The sequence below is a fragment of the Electrophorus electricus genome, chromosome 2 (assembly GCF_041902795.1).
Source record: "Electrophorus electricus isolate QZ-2024a chromosome 2, ASM4190279v1, whole genome shotgun sequence".
Classification (NCBI taxonomy): Eukaryota; Metazoa; Chordata; class Actinopteri; order Gymnotiformes; family Gymnotidae; genus Electrophorus; species Electrophorus electricus.
In genome coordinates, this window is record NC_137498.1 from 8,191,283 (window position 1) to 8,208,471 (window position 17,189).

The 17,189-nt window shown below is 40.6% G+C and overlaps 1 long non-coding RNA gene across 1 annotated transcript; it reads right to left on the minus strand.

Annotated features, from left to right (window-relative positions):
* Positions 1-13,106: 13,106 nt before the first annotated feature.
* On the minus strand, positions 13,107-15,914 carry LOC145660126 (uncharacterized). The gene is made up of 3 exons (XR_014126290.1): positions 15,702-15,914; positions 14,722-14,829; positions 13,107-13,588 (listed from the first exon to the last, which is right to left on the minus strand). It is a non-coding gene; the product is annotated as an uncharacterized LOC145660126 (long non-coding RNA).
* Between the last annotated feature and the right edge of the window lie 1,275 nt (positions 15,915-17,189).

The following is a 17,189-nucleotide window of genomic DNA, read 5'->3' on the forward strand; positions in this document are numbered from 1 at the left end:
CACACTCATTGCCCATCACCAGGGGACTGGACCAGAGCAGTCCTGGTTTGTTGTTGTCTGCAATAACAAGTTTCTGCCAGGCTGCTCTGGTACACACTGAACACCCATGATGTGTTGTGCTTCACCTTCCACCACTTCCTAAATCCTGTTGAGTTCTTTTCAGCATGGAGGTGGAAGGTCCATGAGCACCAACCCCACCTACACATACACGTTCTCCAGGTGATGGAGGAAGCTTGTGGTGACATTGATGATGGAGCATGTCAGGGGTGGATACGTCACTCCAGGTGGTACTTCCCTCACTGCCTGACCAGACATCTGTGATGTTGATAAGATCTTGTAGCCAAACCCTTGCAGGAGACAAGATGCACCCTAATTTCTGTTTCATTATTACAAGCCTATTTTGTTATCTTCTATATATTACGGTATATACAGTATGTGTGTTGCAGTAATGTTCATGCAAAAAATTTAACTTTCCCCTTGTAATTGTGTTTTACTTTATGGTGTGTATGTACTGAATATACATACATAGTCTGTATATTTGTGAAAATACATGTACGTGTGAGTACTATGACAGAACTTTACAGCAGAATGCTGTGCTCTGCACAGTGGAAACTTAAAAAACACAAGCTAGTAGTGTTTTCCATTTATCATATCAGTGTGTAGTTGCTATGCAGAAAAAGTCATACATTTTATATTTGTATAGATGCTTGATGCAAAAATATCATTTTGGAAATAGTTTTGGATGAAGTGTTTGCTTTTCATAAAGCGTGTGACATTTTGTATGTCAACACTCATGAGATCAGAATCCTCTGTAGTCTCTCCCCCAAACCCCCACCCACTCCCCACTTGGGAAAACACACAGAAGCACCAAACACATACATCATACACCACATGTAAAATACTGTACCACATATACAAATCAACCACAATGAGGTGTGACCTCTGTCATAGGCAGCTGGATACAGAAGTGGGTAGTAGACAAGAACTGCATCATACACAGAATGAACAAGTGAGGAATAAATAGCACAAACAGAAATAAACAAGTGAGCACATTTATATATATATATATATATATATATATATATATATATATATATATATATATATATATATATATATATATATATATATTATAAGTTTTATAAAAGTACAAACTTATAGACCGAAATGTTCCTAGTTAAAGTCACAATACTCTGTTTCTTAATTTTGTCAGTCTTAGTAATGTTCCTACAATTCCTACCTTATGCTGGTCTGAAGTAACTAATTAGCAATTAGCAAGTAATTAGCACCGGTTACTCTCTACCGGACCGAAACACAGCACAGATTTCAGTGCCACTTAACGGGTCAGGTCAACGAAGAATCAAATTTACTTTATTCTCCCTTAACTCGGGTGGACAAGACATGTTTGGAGTCCATATTTCGCTCCTTTAGAACAAAAAGCTGCTAACGTTGCTAACAAACATTGGAAGCCAACAGCAACGATAGCTAATAGGATTTGTAAATAAGTGATATCGAGCTACATGTCCTCAAACCTCATCCAGGTCGCTTCCCGGTGACGTGTTTCTTCACTTGTCTAGTTTACAGTGAGTTATACGACACACCGACTAGTCTGGGAGACATTTATTAACACTTGGATGCGGTTTGACCGGCTTGAGAGAAGTCTGTGGGCATGTATTTATGAAGGCTATATTTGAGCTGCTGTTGACCTCCAGTGTTTGTTAGCAACGTTCGCATTTAACAGCTTGTGTTCTAAACTAAAGAGGCAAAATTTGGACTTCAAACATTTCTTGATAGATAGACAGAATCTGGGGTAAGTAGTGAGCTGCTGCTCTCAGATATAAATACCTTTGTGCAAATTTAATGTATGAGGATGACAACACCTGTAGAGAGAAGGTAACACCATCAGCAGCGTGGAGCACAAGGAGCAGATAAACACACACCTGCATTCTTACTGAGTTACACACATTACACACAGCTACAGCAGGACTGCTGATACACACCGTACACACTCTTCAATACAGTCTACTGAATGATTTCACAAGAACACTTATAGTGGAGAGGAAGTGTATTCAGATGAAACTGACAAACTAACCACAACACACACACCAAATATAGAAATACGGTAGGTTTTGTAAGTTGTCATGTGGTACGTCCTCTTTCTTCCTTATCAGTCAGTGATCTATCAGATATTCTCACATTGTCAGTGAGGACGGTCTCATTCTTAGTTAAGTGGCTCTGTCCTTTGTCACAGAGACACAATGTAGAAGCTCAGGGGGTGAGACCCAACATAACCTCACTCACTGCTGTTTGGTCAGTTCATTTCACTACGACACCCAAAGTACTTCAAAGGCTTATTAATGAAAACAGTGTAACGCTTCTTACCTGGAGTGAGGAACAGGGGCTACAGGGTAACCGTGATGCGTGGAGTAAACATGGAGTGACACACACACTGATGTGGGCAATCTGAAAGACTTTTATTCTCTCCTTGACCACTTCAAGCCAGGTCACATCATTCTACTTATACGTAAAGGAAACAGTAAAAAGCACCGTACAGCGTTACCAAAGGAAAAGGAGCGCTGAGAAGGCAAGCAGAAAGGTGACAGTTCTCCCCTCAGACACTCTCTCTCTCTCTCTCTCTCTTTCTCTATCTATCTATCTATCTATCTATCTATCTATCTATCTATCTATCTATCTATCTATCTATCTATCTATCTATCTATCTATCTATCTATCTATCTATCTATCTATCTATCTATCTATCTACATAACCATAAAGCTCCCTCTTAAAGGCGCAGTACAACTGTGTCTGTTACAACAGCAGGTGGAATTAGGCAGCCACAGAACTGGCTACCTGAGACTTAAAAAGGTTGAACAGATGTTTAAAGGAGTATTTAATTTCAAAACATTATTTTTGATTTATTTATACATAATGCAGTGCATGAAACATAAGTCAGGGTGTATTTTAATTGCACATGTTCAGTTTGAGTAGTGTGGTTCAGTTTCAGATTTGATATGGAATTTGTTTGCAGGAGTAACATGTTTGTTGGCCAAAAAACTGGTCCTCCTTCTGTAAGAATGTCACTCCACCACTAGAGATGTGAACTCTACTCACACCACAAATGTACTGTTGCTTTCAGACTGGACTGTCCAATTAAAATGAAAGCTAAAATAACCAAGTTGACAGTCTATAGACTATTAAATAAATGTCTACAATCATGGACTTAATTCTCCAAATAAAGTGAAAGCTGCACTATGTAGAATGTATGTTGTCCACTACACTATCCGACAGAAACCTTGGCCTCACCATTAAGAAACAATGTCATCGTGAGGACTTACTGTGCCCTGGGCCTACATGGCACTGTGTTTACCGTCCCCTCTGCCCTGGTGGCACAATGTTTACCATGCTCTGGGCCTTGGGTGGTGCTGTGTTTACTGTGCACAAACTCAGGCATCTGAATGGTAATAAAGGTTTTCAGTGAGACTTGAATGGGTCTTCATTTGTTTTGACAGACCAATCATAGCAGTCTCTAACACACAAATCAGGGGCAGTTATAACATTAGGCATGTTGGTGATATTTGTCATTGTTTCATACACATATTACTTAAGTTATGGAAACTATGTAATTCTAAAACAGATGTGGCAATGTGACAAATATAGATTAATCTCGAAACTCTCTGACTTCCCTGTGACTCATTTATAAATGAGTTCTTTCAAATCAAAGTGTATTTATATAACGCTTTTTACAACAGATGTTGTCACAAAACAGCTTTACAAATGATCAAGTCCAAGCTCTCAGTGAGCAAGCCAAGGGCAACAGTTCTAGACAAATCTCCTTAGAGGAAGAAGTAAGAGGAAGAAACTTTGAGAGGAAGCAAGACTCAAAAGCGGGGCCCATCCTCCTCTGCTCAACAATGGTCACCACAATAATAACAATTTAAAAAGAAAAATAAATTTAACAAATTTAAAAAAAAAGCAATTAATGTCTAGTCCAACTTTCTAGAGGTCCTATTATCCCAAGTTGTGCATTCCTGGTGCGTTGTCTTGTATGTTGATTCACTATGATGATCTGATCACAGCAATTGGTGCAACATCCAGATCCCTCTGAGTCTATCAGGGTTCAAAATCAGATTTATCACCTCTGGTTTGGTGTCAGATAAAGTAATAAGAATCACAGTAACACTGCTTCTAAGCCAGTAAGTGGAGGGGCCATAATTGTAAAAATATGTATACAGTTCTGGTTTGACCATTTGAGTAGTGACTGAGTCAGAAATCAGACTTCAAAATGCTGTTCTCCATTTAAAGAATGCACGATGTATGGTAGCTAGGTCTGACATTGAGGATTTTAGAGGGGATCTCTTTTTTTTAAGATGGTGAATTAGAGAGTAAGAATTTTAGTTCTTTTTTCAAATGTATTTGATCTTATAGGACTTAAAGTCTGTACTGGATCTGAAAACCCCCTTGTCTTGTAACAGATAACTTTATTATATATCTCTAGGATTAGGTAAAACCATGCATATTAAAAGTAATATGTTTTAAACCATTTTATTCTTAGATTTATTGCTTAGATTTTTACCAAGGCCCAATCCCCTCTCATTTTTCCTCCTACCCCTTGTTTTCAAGTGTCATCTTGCCCCTTGGGATTGAGTTACAAAATATTTTTTCAATGATTCACAAGGGATTCTGAGAAATTTCTCCTAAGACTCAATTTGGAGTGAGACTCTGAAACCCTCAGTAGGGCCATTTAGCCCTAAGACCTCATCCTAGCCCTCTATCAGACACCCAACCCCTACTCATGAACACTGCATATGGAGGGCCAGGGCTAAGTGGTAGGGTCAAGGGGTGAAATGTGATTGGGCCCAAGTGAAGGTGTATGAAGCACAGGAACATGAGAAATAATGATGTTTCTGGGGGCCACAATGACTGGATTTAGAACCTCTTTGCTAGCTGAGCTGTTTAAAAAGAAACACGTGGTCTGAGCGAGCTGTTAGTCGTGGTTTTGGTCCTTGTGGTTTTAACCAGCAGTTTTTAGTATTAAGTGTAACAGCTCATAGCAAAGGCAGAGTCTAATTATAACTGATCACCCAGGCTCTGTTTAACTGGCTTGTCAAATATCTTTCAAATACATAATAAATAGAATAATACAAATGTTTACACTTTATTACAAGAAAAAAATTATTTGTGGTGGAGGGGACATCAACATCCATAGTCTGAAACACCATTCATTACCAAAAAACAACCCACACTATTGCTGATTTTATGTACTTACGCTGTATGATGTTTGCTGTATTTATGTATTTTATGTTTATAAAGTGTCATGGCTACACTATAAGTAGTGTATGCAGTTTTTGTCTACCAGTAGACTGGCTGTGTTACATGGCTGCTTTAATGGCAAGTTGTCAACAAGGAGGCTTTTTCAGGCTTCTGGTGGTTTCTCAAGCCTCCTCTTTCTTCCCCCACAGACACCCCCACACTGAAACCACAACATGCATGTCTAGTTCACAGAGGCACCAGGGGCTCTCTGGGATCTGTGAAACTACACAATGAAAAAACAGACCTCAGGTGTTTTCAGGACTCAGAGTTCAGAGTTCAGCTGGGTACTGCTCACTCTCCAGGAAACCTCTCTACTCATATCACACCTGACTGAAGAGGATGAGGGATACTTCAGGTGTTTTATTAATAGGAGTGAATACACAGACATGCAACTCACTGTTAGAGGTAAAAGGCATCAGATCTCTATTTCTACTGACTTAAAACTCATTTTATACTAACCTGTATGTTGCTTTTTTACACATGCATTGCAAATGTCTTTGCCATCTCCTTGTAGGTCAACACTATTAACATTCTAAAGATCACCATGGAGTTGTACTTCTTAAACACATGATTATTATGATTACATGACAGTTTATTTGAACTATGTGTCTATAACGATCTGCTTTGATTCCTGTGTGTTCCACTGACTGCACATCCACAGCTGGACAGACGAATCTACAGGGTCATGTGGGAGGGTGTGTACTACTGCCCTGCTCCAGGACCAAAGCACACACTCTTAAATGGACCTTCAGAGACAAAGAAATCTACCCCACTGACCAGACTCAGCATTACACAGGCAGAGTTCAGCAGCTCAGTGATTCTCCAGGAAATGTCTTTCTACTCATATCACAGCTGACTGAGGAGGATAAAGGAGTGTATGTGTGTTCCATCAACAGTAAGCCCATCAGGAGAGTGCTACTTGATATTACAGGTATAAGAGACTTTGGCAGTTTTAATTTTGTCCACATGTAGCTTTGAGTTTAACAGAGATGTTAATCAATTCTCTAGCTCTCTCTTTCTGATGTGTAGATATTACAGGTAAATTAACTACAGTTTTCATTAGTCCACAAGCAGTTTTGAGCTGTACTGAGATTTTACCTAAATGTCTCTCTCTCTCTCTCTCCATTTAAGAACCTTCAGCAGTCTTGTTTTAAACAATATGTTAATATTATATTTCATTTACCTGACACTTTTATCCAAAGCAACTTACAATTATGACTGAGTACAATTAGAGCAATTGAGGGTTAAAGGCTTTGCTCAGGGACCCAGCAGTGGTAACTTGGCAGTGGTGGAGCTTGAAACCACAATCTTCCAATTACAAAGCAAGCCCTTAACCACTGAGCTACCACTGCCCGTATTTCCTGTTTTTTACTCATCAGATGTTGTGTGTAGCATATTCTAACTGAACTGAGGTGAATTTCCTGATAAAATACTTCACACAGTGAGATTGCTGCGTGGTTTTGTTGCAAAGTCATGTAGGAAATGTATGCTGAGTTTATGTGAACAGTACCCAATCTGTAAAGACAGTGAGCATTACAGCATGAATCAAACCAAACCAAAGATTATCCTGTAGTAAGAAATGCAGAACTCTGATCATGTAACTCTCATCCCAGGTATGAAATCTTCTCTCCTTCCAGAGGTTCCACTTAAAACTACAAAATCTACTCCAGTGATCACTGGCCAGACAAGACCACTAACCACATCCTCTCAAAGGCCTGCTGGCAGACACAGTGAGGACAGCACAGGGGCCCCTGCTGAAGGTAAGAATACTCTTATGTTTTCTTATCTTACCATCAAAAACAGGATGCAGTCCTCTCTCTCACTCTTTCTCTCTCTTCTCTTTAATGCAAACACACAGAGACACAACTGGGTTGTATTTCTATCTTATATTACTATCCTATACCCACTGATGTGTGTATTGCTATTGTAATTAAATAATGTCTTTACCTACACAGATTCAAAGCAGTACAAAAACACACAAATATGTAAACATGTAAACCCCCCTTATTGGTTTGATTATACTCAGAAGTGTCCACTCACTCAACCATGACTTACATCACCATTCCACTTTTGCTGCTACTGTTAGGATACAGAGTAGTCATTTAGTTGAGACACAGAGGTAAACACACGCAAACACACATGGTCATTAACACAAACATACACACATGTACAAATATACACACAAACCATGATCTGTGTGTCAGATCACACATCTCATCTCCTCTAATTAGACAGAGAACACACTCTACAGGGGAGGAGAGAACAGCAGACACAGGTGATCACACATCTCATCTCCTCTAATAAAACAGAGAACACACTCTACAGGACGAGAGAACAGCAGACACAGGTGATCACACATCTCATCTCCTCTAATAAGACAGAGAACACACTCTACAGGGGGAGAGAGCAGCAGACACACTCCAAATATACTACAAAATTTAATTTTACATATTGTTCTCTTGTATTGTCTTTGTTGCTTTGATAAGATTAATTTCAAATAAGTAAATAAGTAATTATAAATAAAGTCTCATATGAAAATGCATTGAGTCCTCTTGTGTTTCATGTCCAATACTTTTTAAAAACATAGTGGGTTTACATCATCAACCTTTAAAAATAAGTTTAAAAATACATTAGGGACAGACGGTAGCTTGTAAGGCTGATAGAAGAGAGAGGTGCCATTTGTGGTCTGGGTGTTTGTTATGGCTTTAGTTGTCATGGTTTCACACAGTGAGCAACAAAGGTCTAAGGCCTGCTGCTGTAAACATGAACTAAAGTAAGGTGAAGGCTACATGGTGTTTTCAATGGCAAATCCACACTCACTCTATAATGTTGTATAAGAACAGACATGATGTATGTTTGAGTTAATACTGATGGATGAGGGAATGGCTTATGTTAACAGTAGTGGGTTCAATGAGAGAGACGTTATCACTGGTGGGATGAGTTTGGTCAGTTCCGATATAAGGGGTCTTCTTGTCAGGATCTAAAGCATGGCACTGGCTGTGGTTTTGCACATGTCAAAACAGTTGCTGATAAATGTTAAATATAGAAGAGCTCTGACCAAGCTGATGTGAACTTGTCTCCTCTGTAATGGGGCGACACTGTGGGTGTTTCCAGTGAAGTTGTGCACAGAGTGTTCTGTAGTCAGTGGTAGTGGGTCTCAGTGAAGAGCTGTCAGTGTTTCTTACTGAGAATGCTTGTGAGATTTAATTTTCTCTCCACTTTGTTTTATTCACAAAAGGTGACTTTGCAAAAAATGTTTTTGGTCACACACACACACACGTTCATATATAATTAATGAGGTTCTGACTGGGTCATCACCTCTTATTTAATCTAATTTAATCAGCAATGAGAGAATAGTAGAACAAACCAACACACATGAAAGCTGTGGTTGAAAATCAGGGTTATTCCACTAAATATTGATTTTGGAATTATTATTTTTATTAGTGTTGTTTAAAATTTAATGTAAACTTGTTTTCCTTGCATTTTTGAGGTCTGTAAACATTGCATCATTTTTGTTATTTTGACCAGATGTTCTGCAAATGACAATATTTGTCAAAATATTGGAAATTTGGGAAAAATGTGTGAACCCCTAGCAAAGCATGCTTATGGACTACCAGCGAAAGCCTGTGTGTGCTTTCTAGTCTGTCAATCTAAACGGAGAAAACACAGTGAGAGTAGGAAACAGGTTTGTGCAGGAAACAGCTCCACCCTGTGGCCACACCATGCATGTGCATTTCACAGGGACAGCAGCTGGGTTAGGGTGGGTGTTTGCGCTGTGAAGTGAAGTTATAACAGAGTAACAGCAAGTTTTCTCAGGACACACGTGGCACTGTGTTTGGTTTTGTGAGACTAATAAAAAAAACTGCTGATGAGAGCATTAAAGAACAGAAGAGCTCTGGCCAACCTCATTTGTTCTCAGTTCCTCTCTGCTGGGTGGACATTAGGGTCTGGTGGACTGAAGTAATGCTGTGAGACTTCTGGAGTCAGTGTGTGTTCACAGTAGTAATGGTGTTCAGGGTGTAGAATTGTTAGTGTGTGCTGGGAGGTCAGTAGTGTTTTCACAGTGACAATGTTTCTCAGTTTGTGTTTTCTCTTCACTGTACTCAATGAAGGTGAGTGTGAAATTCTCTTTTAATGTTGAGTGACATGAAACAGTCCATTTATATTTTAATCTAAAAATGTTATTAAAGTGAGTTAAACCATTCTAGATTTATTTGGGCGAATTAGAACCAGAACGTGGCTAGTCTTAATGAATGAAACATATGATTAAAATCTTTGTTCTTTATCTTTGGAATGTATTGTTACCAACTAACCATGTCTTTGAAAGTGGGATCACAGATGATTTTGTCTAATTAGACTTCATAGTGTATTTGTATAAAGACAAAGAGAATATTTATTTTTTTTGTTATTCACCAGTGTTCTAATCGTATTTGAACTGTTCAAAACTCTTAAAAGACGAGCATCTTTACAAGCAGATAAAGTTAAGGCTACACCTGAAATGTTAGTCTGTTACCGATGAGGAACTGAGGGTACTTAGTAAGTCGGATAAAGTGGCTCTACTGCCTCCTGCTTATTAACTGGAGCTACGTCTTTCCAATTAAATGTTATCCTCCTCTGCTAAAGACTAACAGAAGAGCACTACGTTACAGAATGCAAACAGACAAAGTCTTTGCATATAGTAAGGATTATTTAAGGGAGTAAATCAAAAAGTCAAAAGATATTATTTCAGAAAATGAAAAGACAGGTGGGGGAAAATAAAGGCAAAAAGAAATACAAAATAAATTGGTAAAAAGAGCTGGAAAAAGTTAAAGAGTAGGGCTAATTTTGTTGGAGCGTTTGGCACAGGACAAGGTGCTTTTTATACCCTGCCATGCTTGTCTGAAGAGGCATACTCTCTTCCATTTCTTGCATTCTGAGCCTTTATATCTGAAACAAAAGTAGAATTTTTAAACTGTGTTTATGGAGTGGATGTATGTAAACTCTTATTATTGATGTGGTGCTTTGATGTTACTCACAAGCTGGGGTGCTCTCCACTTTGGGTGCCTGAGAATCATTAAGATTGCGTTTGGCCAGTTGTCGAACAAAGTGCAATCAATTATGTCATTTGACATAAATCACAAAGGGGGACACCATTTCGGGGACTGGATGACAACCATTGGTCATATAAAACCTTCAAATGGACCACACACTGTGCGTCCAAAAAGTAATGCATTAGGGCAGAACCCCAAAGACTCAAATTGTCATAGATAGGAAAAATGAGCAGAGGAACACCTTCCTCCCAATCGTTATCATACTCAGCACAGTAAGACCTCAACATATTTTTGAAAGTCTGATGGAACCTTTCCAATGCACCCTGAGAGTCGGGGTGATATGCACTGGAGAAGTGGTGTTAGATATTTAACTCACATTTTACTTGGGCAAATAGGTTTGAGGTGGAATTAGTCCCTCTGTCAGACTGGATACATTTAGGTAGGCCAAAAGGTAGTACAGAACTTAAATCAATGCTTTAGATTTATGTGAACGAAGGGGGAATCGCTTCTGGGTACGTAGTGGTGGTGCACATTAACGTCAACGTGTAACGATGTCCTGCCCATGTCTGTGGCAGGGGACCTACCCAATCTATGAGAACTCATTCAAAGGGTTCACCCACCACAGGAATTGTAACCAAAGGTGCAGGGGGAATAACCTGGTTTGGTTTCCCAACAAGCTGGCATGTATTACAAGACGGACAGTAATTCACTGCATCTTTTCGGATTGATGGTCAAAAGAAATGTCTCAAAATCCGCTGTGTGGTCTTTTGCACACCCAGATGACCTGACAATGGGTGATCATGTGCTAAAAACAAGATATGGGCACGGTATTTAGCTGGTACCACTATTTGCGTCACTGTGTTCCACTCTTCACTAGGGTGAGTCGAAAACCACTTCCGCATTAACACTTCGTTTTCAAGGTAATACTCACTGGTATATCCTGTAGCTTTTTCTCCTTGTTTATCTATGAGGGTGAAGCAATGTAAAAGGGTGCTTTCTTCTCTCTGAGTCACAGCCAGCTCCTTTTGTGACATGAGATCGGGCATCTCAGGATCAGGAACAATGGGCACAACCTTTTCTTTAGGTGCTGCAAACACAGGTGCATCATCACCTACTGGCACATCACACATGAATGTTCCTTTCAGGGGAAGCACATCACCAAGTTTCCGTGCCTGATCACAGGTCAAAACACAAGTAGGAAATGTGCTTAATGCCTCTTGTGTAGACTCACTTAGCTCTACAGGATTCTCTATTACCTCAGGCACAGGGAACACCATATCAGTGGTCATGTCATTACCTAAAATGAATGATACACCACGGACGGGCAGTTCAGATTGTACCGCCACTTTAGCTGGCCCTGACACTTGAGCATAGGTACAGATTATGTACAGGGAGCCTCATAATATTTAGTTCTACACCCTGCACAAACACATCGTTAACACTATATGTGTTAATTTTGTGAGTTAGAACATTCATCTGCCATAGTAGCAGCAGAAGGTACTGTACTTGCTTTCTGTTCATTCAAGTAAACAACTGTTTCTGGGAGACAATTTTTAAACTCAAGTAACATCAGCTCTTTTAGCTGGTCGAATGTTTTTCACACTACTTGCACTACACCACTTCTCAAATAAAAAGGTTTCTCTCTTGCAAACTCTATGTGTCTGGCTGGGGGATTTTCTCAAACACCGAAAATTCTGCCTATAGGCTTCTGGCACTAACTCAAGCATACAGTAAAATCGCAGTTAAAGCTCTGCTCTAAAGTTAATGAGCACTCTTGCACTTTTCCTACTAACTTGCACTGGAGCATGAGTGGCCAAAGATCCTTAGGCCAAATTAATGCTGTGGCAATACATTAAAACACAGAAAAATATGCATCTACCTCCATCCCGAAATGCTTGTACTAAACTTCTGCCGGCTGATGTTAAATCCATGTGCCACCTGTGTAGTGAATACAGGAGTAGTGAGTGATCTTGGCAGGCGTGATTTTGGTACCTGGGTACTGCCGTTAGCCGAGCCATCCGAGGAATAGGACCCTCCGGACCCATGCTCTGCCTCCGGATCGCAGCCTCCTTATCTGCCTTTTCTACCTCAAGCTGTAAGGCCTGCACCCTCAGTAACTCTGTCTCATGTTCCTGCCTCTTGATTTCCAGCATCTGGTCACCACCAAGAAACTGGATGACCTGAGGCTCTATGCGTGAGTTGACCACAAAGTCGCCTCTTGTTTCCACCACTGACATGCCCTGTGTCAGGTTCACCACAACACCAACAGGACCACCTCGTTCTGTCAAAACTCCGTCTTGTACTAAGCAGGCCTCTAAGACTTCTTTGATTTCCCATTTTGTGGCTGAACAGGTCACCACAACATCAAATAAATTTGTTAGTAGTAACAGGTCTGCCTTTCTAGACAGATCAAACTGCTCCAGGGTAGGACAAAGAGTAAAACCAGACTAATCAAAACTCACAATCCTAACACAAGTGCTCCCAACACACTATGGCAAAACCCAAACTACACACAACCACACAGTCACCCCACCAACAAAAGAACACCACCAACCAGCACAGAAAACCCACCAAAACACACAAAGGGCAAAGAAAAAAAGGAACAAAGGACCCAATTATACCCCAATTATGTTACAACCCTGTCTAGTCTGGGAGGCCGTAACACAGGGTCGAGTATTACAACAGTAGAAATGAGCAACAGGATGAATAACCAGACAAAGTTGACAGCAAAGATCTAGTGAAGTTACAAGCTTTAGCTGTTTAAAGACAAGAAACTGGTGTAATCACATCAGTAGTGACCAAGGCCAACACAACAAAACCACACTAGAAACAAAACAGCAACTGACTAAGCTAACAAAAGAAACTTACAATGACTACACTGTGTGAAACAAAGATAAACCCACACCCAAACAAAAGGGCAGCCACTCCCTACCACCAGTGTGTAACTATATACGGGACAATATATATATAAGACACAAGAACATATAGTAACAAGCCATCAAACAAGGGGCAAATCCAGTCATACACATAAAGTCTAGCAAACACAAGCTCAAAATGTAGCAACAAGTCAGGAGCAGGAGGAGGAGGAGGAGCAGGAGGAGGAGGAGGAGGAGCAGGAGGAGCAGGAGGAGGAAACTCTTCTCCAATGAGCCCTAATTCAAACATTTTGTCTCTTCCTCTTCCTTTTATATTGTCCTCTGCTCACCGGAAAACCTGGTGTGGATTAGGATAGAGGCAGAGGCAAAACCTGTAACACAGAATGCAGACATACAGGTGGACATAACAGGTGGATAATTATTGATTGATATAGATCTTGAACTCTCTTGATTTATCTAGAGTAGTGGTCATTGCATTTGCTTTCCAGGTTACAGGTCCCATCTTATATACTGTGCAGAAGCATTTCTCTTTCATCCATTTTTGGTGTTTACTGTATAAAATGGTTGGAACAAAAGGAAGCATGGGCAGGCGAGGCTAAAGAACTGCACAGGGAAATCAACTTAAACTCACCATCATGGAACTGCAGCTGAGCTGCTTTTTAACTGTATTCAAAATGTTAAAAGAAGGCAATACTGTTCATGACTTCAAAGTACAACTGAGAGGAGTGAGGTTCTGAGGACAACTATTGGGACTGCAATGAAAGAGATCTTCGGTTTTTATGGCCTTAAGCAGTGAAGATCTCACATGGACCTGCTACATAAGTTTAGAAAGCAAGAACAGAATCTACCATTTTCCAGGACCACCAGTTTGGACTGATGTGTATCTCGGACTAGAGGGTTCCCTTTCAGCTAAATGGCTCTCCAGCCATTCGAACGAGCACTCAGAGACTTTGATCACAATCTGAAGGGCCATGGGGCCTGCAAAGATGCTGAAAGATTCATATGCTGCATTACTTCTTATTCTTTTGTTTGTTTGTTTGTTTTTAATAAACAACACAAGGATGCAGATTTATTCCTCAATGAGAAAGTAAACGCATGCGCACACAGACACACACACACACGTACAAAACTAGAATTACACACCACACTCATCTTCTATCTAGCAGCTTTTGTGTCAACATATTTTCTTAATTCAGACATTATAGTGCAAAACGTCTTGTATCCTTTTACATTAATAGTGTACAGTATTCTACAACAGTAATATTAGTCTAACAGTATTACAGTTACATTAGCCCTGGTGCACATATGCAATTTTATGCCAATATTAAATTTTCTTTCTTTGTTCAAATAAAACCCCAAGGCTCATTTGCAGTGCAGCAGACAGCACGGAAAATTCCAGACTTTTCCCTGCTAGTAATGCCATTTTCCAGATGCTTGTCTCATCCTCTCTCTGCCACGGCAACCCTTAAATAGGCCCAGATAAGATAAGATAGAGCTCAGCCACCTCTTATCCATCCTATAATTGCCGCATTTGCCCATCAGCGCTGGAGGCTCTGGCTTTTAGCCACGGTAGCTTCTTCCTGCCAGAAGCTCCAGCTTCCTGTCTGTTGACCTGAGAAAACAAGGAAAATTAATGCAAATTTCAAGAAAGCATTTGTTACCATTGCGAGTTCCAGATTGAAACCAGTTTTGTTTGTTGGGTTTTTTTTATTTACAGAGAGTTTAGTCAAAAATATTTGCTCCATTAGTCAAAAATATTTTCCTATGTTTTTGTCTCTGGGTCTCTCTCTCTCTCTCTCTCTGTTTTGCACAGGTGCTGATGGCAAAATCGATATTGAAAGATGATCGCTCTTGGCCAGTGCAGGCCAAAGAAAAAAAAAACAAGTTACTCGAAGCCTCGATCCATCTCCGCTGCCACGGCCATGGCATTTATCAGCCTCACATTAAAAAAAACAAAAAACGAGGCTAGAAAAACAGACACGAATAACCGAGCTGGCCGTGCGGGTGTGGTTTGTATCTCTGCCAGAGAAGCAAGGCGGCATACAGGCGAACTCGTTAACGCATTTTGCAGCAATTTCCCCCAAGCGAGAGCGCGATAGATAAGTAAATAAATAAATGAAGATAAATAAATAAAGAGAAAACGTTAGCGCATTTGTCAGTGCCTCGCCTTAAGAACGCAAACGGCGGTTCAGATGTCCTACGGTGTCACATAAGCGCCAGCATAAAATTACATTTGTTTTTTTTTTTATTCGATGGAATAAAAAAACTTGCACTCGGCAGTTTAGTATTTTAGTATTTATGTACTGACCCGTACTTGGTCTAATACTACAGGATCCATTCTTTGAATGATTTGGTGATTTGGGACAATTCCAGCAAGCATTTAGCCTCAGAAGAATGCCGGGAGAAAACCTTTTACCTGGATATGGAATGTTATTAGATTAAGCTCTTAGGAAAGATATTTTATGATAATCAAAAAGGTCTTACATATTTAGTAGCAGCTGGGGCCGTTAAGAAGAGCAGAGACGTCGACCTCGACCGAGTCCCCCTCAGAAATATTATGATCCATAAGTTATTCCATAAGTTATTATGTTAAGTTATTAGCTGTATTACATTCAGGGGTACAACGACCCCATAATTACAGAATCGAACCAGAATCGAACAAATCTAAGAACAGTCGACTGTTCGGCTTTATAGCCCACTGAGAGAGGTTTTGTTTTTTGTTTTTTTTCCATCAAAGCAGCAGAGATGCCTGCGTTTTTCCTGCCAGCAGGGGCGCCAAACACACGCTCCAGTGCCGGGACGTCCCTGCTGGTGTGCTGCGGTGCTTCCTGCGAGCTCATAACCCCTCCCTCTCTTTTTCTCTGTCCCTCGCAAACCCCCTTCTCACTTTAATAAGTCACTTGAGAAGTGAAAAGAAAGGAAAATACATAAATTATAATAAGAAGAGGAGGAAATAATACATAAATACATAAAGGTGTTTACAAACAGGGCAATACAGTGTGTGTGTGTGTGTGTGTGTATGTTTGCGTGTGTGTGTATGTGTGTGTGTGTGTGTTTGTGCGCCTGCGCGTGTGTGTGTGTGTGCTGTGTTTGGATGTTGTAAAGGCAGATATATATCGCACAGCTAAACGACGGGCGGTTTGTCAGTGTTTGGCAGACACTTAAAGTTGGAGTGTATCATTTCACACTTTGTTAAGTACATTTGACATATCAGGTCAAATATTTCATACTCAGAGAGGAAGTGTAGCTCTTTCTCTACAGTGTCTTTGTTGCACTGCTGGCAGAGTTTCTGCTCTCTGGGTAGAGAGCTCTAATATCTATCTCTCTCTCTCTCTCTCTCTCTCTCTCTCTCTTTCTCTCTCTCTCTCTCTCTCTCTCTCGTTGTCCGTGGCAACAGCAGAAATCTAAGTCCCAGTGGAAAGGGCCCCCCATGGGCCGCAGTTCTTGCCCAGTCACGGCATGATCCCAAGATGCACTGCAACTCCACTCGACTCACCTCCAGTGGAGCCCGGCTCCACTCCACGGGTTTTTCACGGTAGCTCCGCCGAGCCCGTTGCCATGGTTGCATTCGGCTTGGCTCACAAATCTCCCGGGTTCAATTTAAGCTCTCCTTAGGTTTTTAATGTGATATACAGAGTTGGAGGGCAGGAGGGTCCGGTATTCACAGCTGGGTTTGTAGCCCCATGCTGAGGACTCGCTGACATTTAAAGTCCGAGTCTACTTCTCGGTTGCAGGTAATGAGAAAAATGAGAAAGGGGCAGCGAATCTGGGAATGCTGTAGAAGAATCTAGGAATGCTGTAGGAGAATCTGGGAATGAATGCAGGGTCTTTCTTATGAACATACACATTAAAAGAGCGGATTAGAGTTGAAGGAAAAGACCCCCCCCTCCCTCTCTCTCTCTCTCTCTCTCTCTCTCTCTCTCTGTGTGTCAGGGACAGGAGTGGGTGCAGCAGGATTCTGTGGGGCAGAGG